Source organism: Lactuca serriola, chromosome 8 (genome assembly GCF_051521515.1).
Source record: "Lactuca serriola cultivar US96UC23 chromosome 8, Lser_US96UC23_V15, whole genome shotgun sequence".
Classification (NCBI taxonomy): domain Eukaryota; kingdom Viridiplantae; phylum Streptophyta; class Magnoliopsida; order Asterales; family Asteraceae; genus Lactuca; species Lactuca serriola.
In genome coordinates, this window is record NC_136415.1 from 279,617,611 (window position 1) to 279,631,921 (window position 14,311).

Genomic DNA, 14,311 nt, shown 5'->3' on the forward strand with positions numbered 1-14,311 from the left:
TTTTTACACAGATTTTCTAAAAATTATAAATGTGCGGAATAGTCTAGCAAAGTGTATTATTTGGAGTGCTCAATTAATTAAACCACGTGTCTAATCCACTCGCCAACCAACCCTACTGGTTAAAACGCTAAAACTAGATGGTAGCCATTCATGCAAGCATGTAATTACGGAAAATTTGACATCCAGTAGCCCTACTTCGCTTACCACACTAACTACCCAACTCTCTCTATTATAAATACCTTGCTTTCTCCAATGAAATTAATCACACATTTAGAGAATCTTTTACACAAAGAGAGGAAGACCGCTCGAAGACTTAGTCAGGTGCTTCCCTTCTCCAATGATCTTCATAATTCATACAAAACTGTACGCAACTTTATATCGGCAATGATATATATGAAGTAGATACACGTAAAATACAGAGTCAAAAGGTATCCATGCAATTAACCACATGCATGTTCGTCCTGCTGTTATTTTTCCTATTCGCGAGTTCATTCGCTCATTACTAACAAGAATTGGAACTTAAATCAGATTGCATGACTATATATGCACCATTTTTCTTAATGCAGGTCACTGTAAAACATGGTCACAGGTGGGCAAATGTCAAAACCATCAAAAGGAAGCAAAAATTACGATGAGGAGCCCCTCCAACGAGCCCCTTACAAAAAACCACCATTCACAATTGGGGATCTCAAGAAAGCAATCCCACCTCATTGTTTTAATCGCTCCATCCTTCGCTCTTTCAGTTACCTTTTATACGACCTAACTATTTCCTTCATCTTGTACTACCTCGCCTCTCGTTACATCCACCTCCTCCCCCACAACCTCTCCTGTCTCGCATGGCCTGTTTACTGGTTCTTTCAATCCTCTGTCCTAGGTGGTGTTTGGGTCATAGCACATGAATGTGGCCACCATGCCTTCAGTAACTACCAATGGGTCGATGACACCGTTGGGTTTCTGCTACATTCTGCTCTCCTTGTCCCTTACTTCTCTTGGAAATACAGTCACGGCCGCCACCATTCCAACACTGCTTCACTTGAACGTGAGGAAGTCTTCGTTCCTAAACTAAAATCTAATCTTCCTTCATTAGTTGTCTACCTAAACAACCCACCAGGTCGAGTCCTTTATATCTTGTTCATCCACACCCTAGGCTGGCCTCTGTACCTAATGTTCAACTATGGTGGCAGGAACTACGATAGGTTTGCATGCCACTTTTATCCAAACAGCCCTATTTACTCGAAAAGTGAACGTGCTCAGATCATTGTTTCTGATGTTGGGGTCGTTATTGTCACTTACTTCCTCTACAATCTAGTAATGACCAAGGGGCTCACATGGGTGCTCTGTACGTATGGCGTGCCACTGCTCATTGTCAACATTTCACTTATTTGTGTTACATTCTTGCATCACACGCACTCTTCATTGCCCCACTATGATTCAACGGAATGGGATTGGCTGAGGGGAGCTCTTGCAACAGTCGATAGAGATTATGGGATCTTGAACATAACAGGCCACAACATCACTAATACTCACGTCATCCATCATTTATTCCCGAAGATACCTCATTATCATGCAATGGAAGCCACGAAAGCAATCAAGCCCATATTGAAAGATTATTACAGGTTTGATGACACACCGATTCTGAAAGCCTTATACAGAGAAGCAAAAGAATGTGTATATGTTAAATCAGATGATAATGAAAAGGCCAAGGGTGTCTTCTGGTTTGACAATAAGTTTTAATCACGGGAGATTGTATAATTGTATTTCCCAAATAAGAAGTTGAAGCCTATATTGCTTAGTAATTTTAGATTTGTGATTGTTTTCTATGCATCTAAAATCGACTTTAGACTTTAGATTATATATAATAAAATGAATAATTTGTTACTACATCCTATACTTATTTGCTTAAATGGCTCTTGACTTCTACTATGGTAAGAGTTGATCAAGAAAATCATTTATTTACTATGCCAAACTCAACCTGTCATAAACCTTACTGTTTCTTAGGTCTATTTCTTGCCATCTTCTTTATCATTTTTAAAAGGGAAGACTGAACATAAACATTCATATATAGTAATAGTAAGTTGTGGATTTCCATTTTAGGAAACCAACATGGCCGGTTCCGAGGATTCAAATGGTCAAGACAAGCCGGAAAAAAGGCTCTTAGGCAGTTGTGGATCCAGAATCAAAGTAAAGGGAGTAAAGGGGTAAGTTGTGGATTTCCATTTTAGGAAACCAACATGGCCGATTCCACGTTCATATATAGTAATAGTAAGTTGTGGATTTCCATTTTAGGAAACCAACATGGCCGGTTCCGAGGATTCAAATGGTCAAGACAAGCCGGAAAAAAGGCTCTTAGGCAGTTGTGGATACAGGATCAAAGTAAAGGGGAGTAAAGGGGTATAAATTTTTCAGAAAAAAATTACACTACTGAAAAAAAAAAATCGAAAAAACAATTACACTCCTAAATATTTTTGAAGGGCATCCCGGGCTACCTACACTACTGAAATATTTTTGAAGGGCATCCCGGGCTACCCCAGGAACCACCTAGATCCGCCTATGCCCTTAGACCTTAACATGTAATGAATAATTTACAGAATTTGATAATCTGATAATGGCATGGAATAATCTATTTTCTCATTAATGCTTCCACAAATGACAAGCAAGTAAAACAACAATGATAACATATATAATTATAAATCAAAAGTTCCTTAAAAGGACTAGACGTCTAGACTTTAGACCCAAAGAAAAAAATGCTACAGTTTAGTATTTAATATGAATGGATTAAAATTATCTAATAAATACTTATTTTCATAAGTCTTTTTCAATTTTCAATGGGAAGGAGGTTTTCAATAACCCAAAAGAAGTTTCTATTGAAAGATTTCGAATTTACCCTCAACCTTTTATAAATATGATACGTATATTCTTTGTTTCACTGTTAATGCGTCTTCTCCAAGATTTAGTCCTGCCCAAGACATTTATTACTTATTTTTCTTGATTCTGGTCGTGACTTTGCCCACAAGTTAATTCAATTTGTGTGTGAATTTTGATTTTGCTTCATTGATCTTATGTTCAAACGACTAGTTTAGAATCAAATATATAATATCATTTCCACCATAAATCTGTAATCGTATTTGGTTGTTCCTTAAGGGTTTAGAAATCTATCAGGATCAAATACTGTAGGATTTTCCCAATATTTTGGATCCATGTATATTGACCAGACATTAAAAAACACATTGGAACCCTTTGGGACCATGTATCCACTTACATTGCAAGACATATTTGGACATCTCCCTATCAAGAGAGCATGGTCGGTGATGAATTAATGAATGATGATAATCAATTACATGATAATGACTGATTATGTGATGCAAATGACTGAATGAGACTCTAAACCCTTCACCCCCTTGTCGATGTACGATGTTCTGCTGTGATTTAACGATTTACTTTTGTTGCTTCTGTTCTCATTCTCGCATCTGGACTACGACACATAATATAGACTATTTTTGAACTTACATTTGGGCTAATATTGAATATACTAAAAAAATTGCTCCCCTTGAAAAAGTAGGCCTTGTGCACATTCCCATATTGCACACCCTCTTCTCCGGCCATGGAAACCAATGACTGTGCTAACTAGTGCATTATACTCTTGGACTCCAAGCACCAACCGAGAGCTTGGGTCACACGACCTATATAATCCACACCCAAATGGGTCTAAAACCCAAACCCTTGAAGTCCAGGGCAATCACTTGATCCATTAATGCCCATAATTCCTGAAATAGGAAGCTTCTCGAAACTAGATGTTACAACTCTCCCCTACTTAAACTGGATTTCATCTTCAAAATCAGTCCTTGTTACTTTCCAGACACTAAGACAATCTAGTGAATTCTTCCCGAACCCTGCTTCGGCTAAATGTCGATTCATCCACATGACGATCTTCCAATGCTATAATCGAAGCCCAATCATAGCAGGAATCATACGTCCTGATGGAGAATGAATCATTGACCTACTAACTTTAAATAATACAGAATAACTGTCACACCCCAAAACCGGAACGATGGAAACGTTCTGGGGTGGATGACGTCATGTCAAGTATCACAACACATGCATTATAGTAATCAAAGTACAACAAAACATTGCATTAATAGTAATAATTTAACATGGTTACATTACAATACATCGAAGTAATACAAGTAAATATAAGTAAGTACGACATGACACTAAGCTATCTTCATCAACTGCTCCGGGGATGTACCTGTCTAATGCTAACCTGAGAATACAAGTTATTTGAAAAGCGAGTATCAACATTTTTACAAATGCTGGTGAGTTCATACGTATTTAGTGACTTTTATTCAAATAACTTTATAAAGTAGTAGTTTAAGTGTTTACTGTGTATTAGAGTTCTTTCCAGAAAATCCTATAATTTCTTTAATAAAGCAGCCTTCTACCAAGACTGGTCAGTGTTATGTGGTAAAAAGTCATTTTCCCTAAATTGCTATCATTATCAAAATACCGAATTTGATTATTGAGGAAAGCAAACGACATCAGGGAATAACATATGTCTCAGCAGTGAGGACTGCTGACTAAGGCAAGGAATCATAGACTCCAGAAAAGTATCGAACGAACGGCACGCCCGGTTCAGTCTAACAATGGAGGCACAGACCCCAGAAGGTACCAAATGAAAGGTACAGCTGAACAGTGAATACAGACCCCAGATAGTATCAAATGAAAGATACGTCTTGTAAGGTCAAAAACAATGAATATAGACCCCAGACAGTATCAAATGAAAGATACGTCTTGTAAGGTCAAAACAGTGCGACTCTGAAAATGAGTTACCAGCATACAGTGTAAATTGTCGGTGAAATACCGTTACCTTAAGGCCAATGAATTATAAGGTAACCCGGGATACTCGTAAACATACTGACTAGAGTACCAGACGCCCTATAAGCGTCTAAAATGTGACATTTGTCACCCGTTGGCTTGGTAGGCTGGGACTGTAGCTAGCAGTCTGGGTGCGGGGTTGTCAATCCCGTATAGATGTATACACACAATGTCCGCTCTCCCTACAGGAGACTCTGGTTACCAACTAGACGACGGAGAAGGCCGTGTCCTGAAGATGCATCCCAAATAGTGGGTAGAGACTTCCAAATAGTGGGTTTCTAATGTAAGTGCTGAACTAGAGGTAGAGACTCATAACTAAACTGACTGAAGTAAACCCATATGTCTATGCTTGTGTACATAATATATAACTAATGAATCAAACGACCTTCAGATGGACATCCGATCCCACCAGACCACATCTCAACGAAGAAAAGGAAATAGGGCAGATAAGCCTTCCTAAGTCCTTCAATCATTATTTATATGCATCTATACAAGCACAGACATACATCTAACTACGGTTGAGTGTGTATCAAGTGGAATCATACAGTGGGGAATAACCGACTTGTGAAGTATAAGCGTACAGTGAAATATCCGAGTCGTGAAGTGTAAGCGTACGGTGAAATATCCGAGTCGTGAAGTATAAGCGTACAGTGAAATATCCGAGTCGTGAAGTATAAGCTTACAGAGTGGGATAATCAAATCGTGAAGTATAAGTGTACCAAGTATAAGTGTATCACGAAGTGGAAACGACAATAAGTGAAGTAAGAGCGTCTATCAGGTATAAGCGACTACAAGTATAAGTGAAATAGAGACAATAACAGGTATAAACGCATCACGAAGTGAAAGCGTTATCGAGTAGGAGTTTAAAATACATGAAAGTGAAGCAGCGGTAACTAACAAGTAAAAATATACAACGTGAAATGGAACTTTGATGAAAACCTTGGAAAAACCTTTATACTCAGGAAAACTCGCATTTGGTATTCTTTGGTAAAATAAGTGTGAAAACCTTTAGAAATCTTTGGAATCTTTCATAAACCAGATTAAAATGAATTTAGGTAAAACAGTATAAGTCAGAGTTTTGAAACAATTGAAATCCCTTTTGAAAACCATTATAGTGTCCTACTCGGTTAAACAGTGTACAATGTGGTAAAATCTTGTGCATGCGGGTTATCAATCACATGTGATTGATATGATAACTGGCATGTTTAACTTCTATCCCCCCTATAAAACATGTAAAAACATTGAAAGGTTCATTCAGGGGTATGAACTCACCTGGGATAAGTAGGTCCGACGAAGGTGCTGTTTGGGCGTTCGGTGTCACGTAAGGACTTGGACACACTTAGAGACCTATTTAACATATGATAACATATGTTCAGATACAATTAGTATATTAATACTAATTAAACAAATATACGCGCTCAAAGGAGCGGAAAACACTTTGGTTAAGTGTTTGGGGTGTCCCGGGTAACGTCTAAAGGTGTGTATGGCCTAGGAATGGAGTTTACTCTCAAAGAGTAAGTCCTTAATATGATGTTTACGGCCCAGGGACTATTCACCATGAGTTTACGGCTGTAAACTCATGGTGAAGGGTTCTAGTGTGTTTTAAGGCTTCTAGCTTGTTCATGGAATTATTCTAGGTCCAAAACTATATAGTATGAGTGAGTTTAAGGTCTTTAAGGGCATTTTAATGGAGTTTAAGGCCCAGGGACAACTCCTAAGGGAGTTTACGGCCGTAAACTCTCATTCCTTGAGTTTTTTGAAGTTTCAAGCCCCTAATACCTTGCTAGTAATTTATAATGAAGTGTGAGACCATTTTGGGGAATTAAAACTATCATTTGGGCATGTTTAGGGGTGTTTACGGCCTTGGTACATGCCTGGGCCGTAAACTCCCTTTAATCCCCCAAATCTTTATGTTTTAATGATCTAAACCCTAAATGGTATGCCCCTAATTTATGTATGAAGTCCTAGGGTGGTTTGGGAGTGTTTTTGGGGCTTTTTGACATGTTTAGGAGGTGTTTACGGCCTTGGCATATGCCTGGGCCGTAAACTCTCTTTTACCCCCTAAAATCATGTGATTTAATGTTTAAACACTCCTAGGCAAATCCCTTAATTTATTTCCAAGCCTTTAGGGACATTTTGGGGTCATTTTGGCCTCTTTTAAGGTGTTTATGGCCTAAGGAGGAGCTTAGGCCGTAAACTCCTCTTCATAGCTTCTAAGTCCGATTTTTGGGCTATAAACACAAATCATAATGTTTAGAATAAGCTAGGGTAAGCGGACTTACGATTTGGAAGCGTTTGGTTGCAGATTCGGGTCGAAAACGAGTCTAGAGAGAGAGGGTGGAAAGAGCTCAAATGGAGTTTACTCCCCCTTATATATGGGTGGGAGTTGGAGCTCAGTGGAATTCTACCCGATACTGCCGTTATACGGGGCTTTTGGTCGCACCCGATTTAGTGGTCGTAATAATAAAAACTAACTTTTTCCAATTAAATGGAAATGTGTGTTATGTGTTTTTATTTCCTTTTATCACGACTTAACGGCATATTAAACATAAAAAACTGAAATGTTTATTTAATTGACGACCTCTAATTAACGGAACTTTTATAAACTGGAATATTCCGTTAACGGTAACGGGGAAATGTAACGGAACAACTTGGGTTGTCACAATAACCACTACTTTCCTACCAAAAATCCTATAATCCAACACCTTTTCTGGCCTCCACACATGCAGAACCATTCCGAAATATAGTCACTATGACCTCACACTGCAATCAAAACTAACCGAAATCCTTTCGCTCCTATATTATCTTGTTGATACCACTGGAAAACAGAATCCATGGCCATTCATCGCTGCTGAACAACTTCCCCTTGGATAATGGGTGAAACTCACGTCACGAATCTCACCCGTATTCGCTAACCCGATCTATAACTCACATCCCGATAACCAAAGATTCACACATTCATCCTATCCGAGGTCCTCTATTTCCATGGTGACCTTCTACTAAACTGAGATATAAAATCCCTAATCATCCACTAAGACTAATTGTCTCACGCTTGGTCCCACTACGAGGCTCCATCTAGCAGTCTAATAGATAAGGGCTACCCTAGCCTAACTACAACACGAATTCAGTCTATTGATCGTAGAGTAATCCTACCCTAACCACGATCCAATGCCTTAACCGAACTAATTTCTACCAAGTTTCACCCTAAAGAGTCACACACTGATTTCCCTATGCATAACCCCAAATGCCTATACGATCTTCTTCCCTAAGTTAACCTACTTAATCGGGTATTGCCCATGGGTCTCACCCAATATACATAATCGAACGAGCCTCACTCATGTGTCTCACCCATTTGAGAGCTATTCGAGCCCAAGACACCGTCACAACTCCGACAATTCTTATTCCCAACCAGGTGCGGTCAACAAAGAATAATAGTTCGACTCAACCAATGTGTGCAATGTGATCCTTCTACAACCATCAACCACTCATGCAATGGTTCAACCCGTCGTGGTGAATGCTACGACTACCCATAGTCTTACAGCCCTTCCATAACAACATATCAACCTTGTGAATGCTACGACTACATGTAGTCTTACAACACTTCCATAACAGCCATCCTTCACCCATACCAAACCATGATCAATCATGAATCGAAACCTCGCTCGACTATTCACAAATCAAGTAATGGGTCATGCTTCGAACCCCAAAGCCTTTATCACACAAGAACAGACAGAGAGGCTCTAACACATCCCTCAACGTGCGACTAGTCACAATCTCAACATGTGCCACTACTGATGCTTCCTGTATTCGACACAATAACCAAAATCCTCATTCCTTGTGCATCCTTAGTCCATACCGCGAATAGAACTGGCTCTCCACTTTCTTGGGGGTATGGAAGTCCTCCTTTTTTTTGTGTCCGGAATCATCCCCATTAATTCAAGCGGTTCTCCCCCACTTTATTCATCTACTCTTTGCCAACCTTCTAATGCCAATGAATGTTAAACCCTTCACCAAAACGGACGGATCTCCAATCCGATAACCTACTTACCGAAAGGTTGATGCACTCTAAACATTTCCAACAGACACAAATTAGATCCTATTGACAATCCCAACGTTTGAACACACCCATGCGGCCAATTCATCTTGATAGATTTAGCTCAACCATGCATGAGTTTATAGTAATAATGTGTGTCTTGGGTCTCTTTGAACCATGCAAAGGATTCAAGTTAACGAATTTATGATTTAAGACATTCCCAAGAGCTATCTTTATGATTTGGACATTTGGAATTAAGGAATTAAGTGATTAATGTGACTTATAGTCATCAAGGGAGTACGTTGTGCATAAATTGCCATACACTCAACGTAACACGAGTTAGCCTCATTCCCCTTTCGTTGTTGAAGCTTGTATGTTGGGCTTACAATGGCGGTATACCTAGCGTACTCACCAAAAGATCTTTGGGCCATTATTTAGGCATTGGGTGTTTATAGGTTTGGGCAATTGTTGGGGCTTAGGTCTTTATAGGTTTGGGCCATTGTTAGGCTTAGGTCTTTATGGGTTTAGGTCATTGTTAGGCCTTACATCTTTATAGGTTTGGGCCATGGTTCTATGGGTCAAATAAGAGAAGAGTAAAATGGTCTTTTACCCTTAGCATGTTAGATTATAATTTGGACCTTTTATTATGGGTTATTTCACTAATTATTTATTAAGGTTAATTTTAGATATGTTCAGTGTGAGGAGCCATGATAGCAACATATTAAGAGTATGGTTTGTTCATCTTTATATTGAGGTGATTCTCCTCACTATACTTGTTGGTCGAAGGAAACAATGTCCGCCTACTAGGTTATGTTGTAAAATAGTAATGGTCTTTGTCACACTTCCTGGTATGCTTATATGTGATTGTTGTCTTCGTGACTCTTGCTAATATGAGTGTATTGTTAGTTGTAGGGGTGAAATTGACCCGTATTGGTTGAATGATATCATAGGAGTCGGAAGGGACTCAGGGTGTCAGAAGGGACTTATAGAGTTGGAATGGACTCGGGGGAGAAATAGACCCGTATTTGTTTTAGTATGATATTTATGTATGGTATGTGGTATTTAGGAAACTCATTAAGATTTGTGCTTATGGTTTAAGTTTATGTTTTAGGTACTTCTAGTTCAAAGGGGAAGGGACCGACCTGATCGCAACCCATCCATCTGTTTTAGGATTACATTTTGATAATGATTCTCACATTGGCATACTGTTGATGGTTAATATGAATATTTGATGGATTTTGGTTGAATTAAAAATGAAAATTTTTATTCAAGATTTTTGGGATGATTCAAGTTGGTATCAAAGCCTTGGTCTAAGGGATTCATACACACTCCTAGGTGTCTCTGAACTCAAACGGAAGGTTTGGTAAGTTTTTGATCAAATAAATAATTTTCTAAAAGAAATTACTACCATAAAAAAGGGGTGTGATGCATGTAATCGGCCAAGCTCAAGTAAGTGTTCCCAAAATACCCACACGTGCTTATTGATTCAGTAAGTGAATATGAAAATAGCATGTTATATTAAGGCTAAGGATATGCTTTGAATTGTGTAATAGGAGACATACATTTGTCTGCCTACTGTATGAGCGTCTAGAGTTGCATGCTAGTAAGGATTACTGATGATATTTTAGGATGGGCTGTTAGGCAGTGCTCTGGCTAGAACTCGATGCTCGAATGTTACTTGCTTTGTGCTTTTAGGGACCACTACTAATACTAGTTAACTACCAAGCGAATATATTAGATTACATGTTGTAGAAGTTAGATAATTTTAGAATGTTAGGTTTAACTATATTGCACAGCTCTTGTACGAGTCCAATCGTTGTTGTGTGAGACCTTGCAGTCGAAGAATTATCTAGTATCTATTTCATGTAATTATATTCATAGGATAGTTTGCGGTTGTTAGTGGGGGGTTTCTTCAGCAGCTAATGGCAGAGAGTGGTGGGAAGGAAATCCTAGGAGAACCTAGGAGTCACATTAGCATTAGCAGAAGCATGACTTAGTGAGATTATGGAATGTTGGAATTTAGGGTATCACTTAGGGGAATCGAGATGACTCTTGAGGAGAGTACAAATAAGTGTGGAAGGTAGTATTGGGCCCGTACTATTGGAAGCACATGATCTGTACTCGATTCAAGGGAGTCACAACTAAGGACCTGCATGGTGTGAGATTATTCAAGTGCTTTCTGATGGTTTGTATGGTTTATTATCAATATGGTGGTCACTCCAAATGGTTCAGGTCCTGGTGAGGGATCGGGTTTGGGCTTTGGAGCAGGACCCTTAGATGATTAGATGCGAGAGTAAGTGCAAGCGAGCAAGCATTTAAGTCAAAGTTTATCCATTCCTTTTACCCTTGGAGGGATAAAAGCGATATATGTGGGCCCCTCGATGATTTAGTGATGACAACCCTAAGTGCTCGGCCAGGCCTGGACTGATTTGATTTGTCCAGTTAGACGCTCGTCATAAATTGGAAATCGGGAAACAACAGATGGACATATAGAATGATTATAATCCATTTCTCTCTCCATATGATATCTAAAATGGAGGAATATTTGATCCCTTATCTAATGGACACGTCATTGACAAGGTCAGAGTTCGACAACGGCTTTTAAGAGCTACGATTGTTTAGTCGGGTTTTGGAGCCTTACTTGCAATAATAGTTTTAGACTTATCCAAGTGGGAGACTATTGGATTAGATGTATAAGCCCATAACTATTATCGACCCGAGAGTAGCATGGTTCATTTGGGTTGCATAACACCAGAACAATTTGTTAGGATGGACTCTTGAGAAAAAGGTTACATATGATTTATTAATATATTATAAGTTCAATATATTAATATGAAATCATATGTTTTATTTAGTATTGATCAAGAATTAATTTGGAATTAATTTAGTGATCAAAAGAGACTAGTTAAATCTATGAACCATGGATCATAAAACCCATGGGTATGGATTTAGGTTATACCCATGACCCTTGTAATCGTACATATAAATATGTGCTCTATAGCTAAAAAACTCCTACACTTGTAGTTCTTGGAGGTGTTTTTGGTGCATGGAGATTCTCTCTCAAGAGCCACCTTTATCCTAGGTGAGTTGTGAGCCATTTAAGGCATTCTTACTTTTGGTGCTAAGCTCTTAAGGCCAAATACAACAAGGTTTCAAGCTACATTAAAAGGTATGCCATCCTAACTAGTATTTCATATTGGTAATGTCATTTGTATGCTAGTTATAGGCTTATTGCTTTGGAAACACTATTACATGTATAATTAGAGAAAACATAGATCCAAGGCATTTAGGGTTGTATGTGCACCATAGGATGTTGTAGTATACAAAACCCATCAGTGGTATCAAAGCTATGGGTTGTTTTCTATTATATTTGATGTTATTATTGGTTTTCGAAGCAAAAAATTGAATTATCTGCATTCTGTCAGTCGGACTCGCCGAGTCCACTGGATGACTCGATGAGTTGCTTAAAGATTGTCTTTGACTCGTCGAGTGCATCAAGGGGTTCGACGAGTTGGCAGTTCTGAATGCAGATTTTCGAGTTTTTTTGGCATGTTTTGGATTAGGATCATTACTACAAAATGTTTTTGTTCATAAAATTTGATTTTGATGCTATGGAAATGATTATCCTCATCCAAATTAAGGATAATTGTTAAACTTTCAAGATTTGTATTAGTTTATATGATTAGCTAATTTCATGAAAATTGTTGATGTGAATTATCTTTGCTTATGAGTTTAATCTTGTTCATAGAAAATTTAATTGATTATTATGTTAATTGGAATAATTGATCTTAATTGTTTTTATGAACTCCATAACATGTCCTCAAGTTATCGAAAATGAAGAGTTTTTCTTTTAAAAGATTCATTAAAGTTCATAGGTTACGAAAAATGAAAGGTCTTGTTTTTAAATGTCATCATAAATAGTTTTATGTCTTCCATAACTTGTCCTCAAGTTATGGAATTTGAAAAGTCTTCCATAAAAACCATATTAAACTCATAAGTTATGGAAACCAAAAGTTTTTGAATTGTTCAAAATTTACCCTCAAGTTTTAGAATTTGTAAAGTTACCCCCCCCCTCCGTGTACACTTTAATTCCAACCCCTAGAATTTTAAAAGTTTAAAATTCAACCCTTATACTATTATAATATTATAGGTTTAATATATATATATATATATATATATATATATATATATATATATATATATATATAAGAGTAAGTCAGTCTTACCGTTAGTAGGCCTCATTCATGAAGCCGGTCTATAAGGGGGTATAAGGTTACTGCATATAAAATGACAGTTTAGTGGGTGTCCACTTTTACCCACCGCTTCCTTGACTAATAGAGGTTCGTTAGCCGAACGGGTAGGACAGGACATTAATTCTCCCTTCATTAAAAGTTTAATGATAAATATAAAGTAACTAAACTTTTATTAAATTCCTAATCTTAGTTACTTTAGGAAAATGTAAATTTGGTGCTAACCATGAAATTGCACTTTGCGCCTTGTTAAGTCGTTAGTGGAGCGTGTGTGGTTAACCGGCACACTAATCTGCGACTGACAATGTGTGGCAAAGGGTAGCTTAATGTTAATCATAGATCAAACGAGCGTGTGTGACATCCCCAAAATCACGACCAGAAATGACCGCTTAAATTTATGTTTTTAAAACAATTTCAGAGTAAATCCATGGATTTAAAAGAGTTGTCGAATTTGTTCCCAAAAACAAAATATGAAAAAATAATATTGATCAAAACATTTCATAAAGGAATGCATTTTCATTGGATATCAAAACTCGGGAGGTCATGTTCTGATACAGACCAAAAAGCATAAATAATAAATTATAAGCCATACAACAGTTATATACAACTACAGGCTTATAAACAAAATAACTTGATGATTCATCCATCTTATGCCCTCGCGCCACTTCCTATAATACAAATAAACTGAGTGGGTCAGGCTTGGGAGCCCTGTGAGCATATAGGTTTTTCATCCCACAATAAATAATTGTATTTAAATTCACCAATCAACAATAAGCCGATTACACATTCATGTTATCCTCACTTTACGTCCCTAAAACAACATCTATCTCAAGGGACCTAATCTAGGATTTTTCATCGGGACGGACATTACTGCAAGGGGTTTCCTTAACAATAGATGTCCTAAAGGCAACCATGAGGGGGATAGAATACACCGGTGAACATCAAGCCCACAACACCTACAGGTTATGAACCTGCCAGCGTTCCACAAGACAGTCTAGAAAGAGTCTGTGGTCGTCATCCATACTCCGCTAGATGACTAGATTAACAACATCAACATCGAGGCCTCTCATCAGTTTATCACACGACAACTATCTACCCAAGTTCTACCCAACATTTTGTAGATATCAATATACATATGCAACTTAAAAACTGATAA

General features: G+C 37.9%; 1 pseudogene; it reads left to right on the forward strand.

Annotated features, from left to right (window-relative positions):
• The first annotated feature begins 268 nt into the window (after positions 1-268).
• Positions 269-1,881, forward strand: LOC145068860 (delta(12) fatty acid desaturase FAD2 pseudogene; annotated as a pseudogene).
• Positions 1,882-14,311: the final 12,430 nt, after the last annotated feature.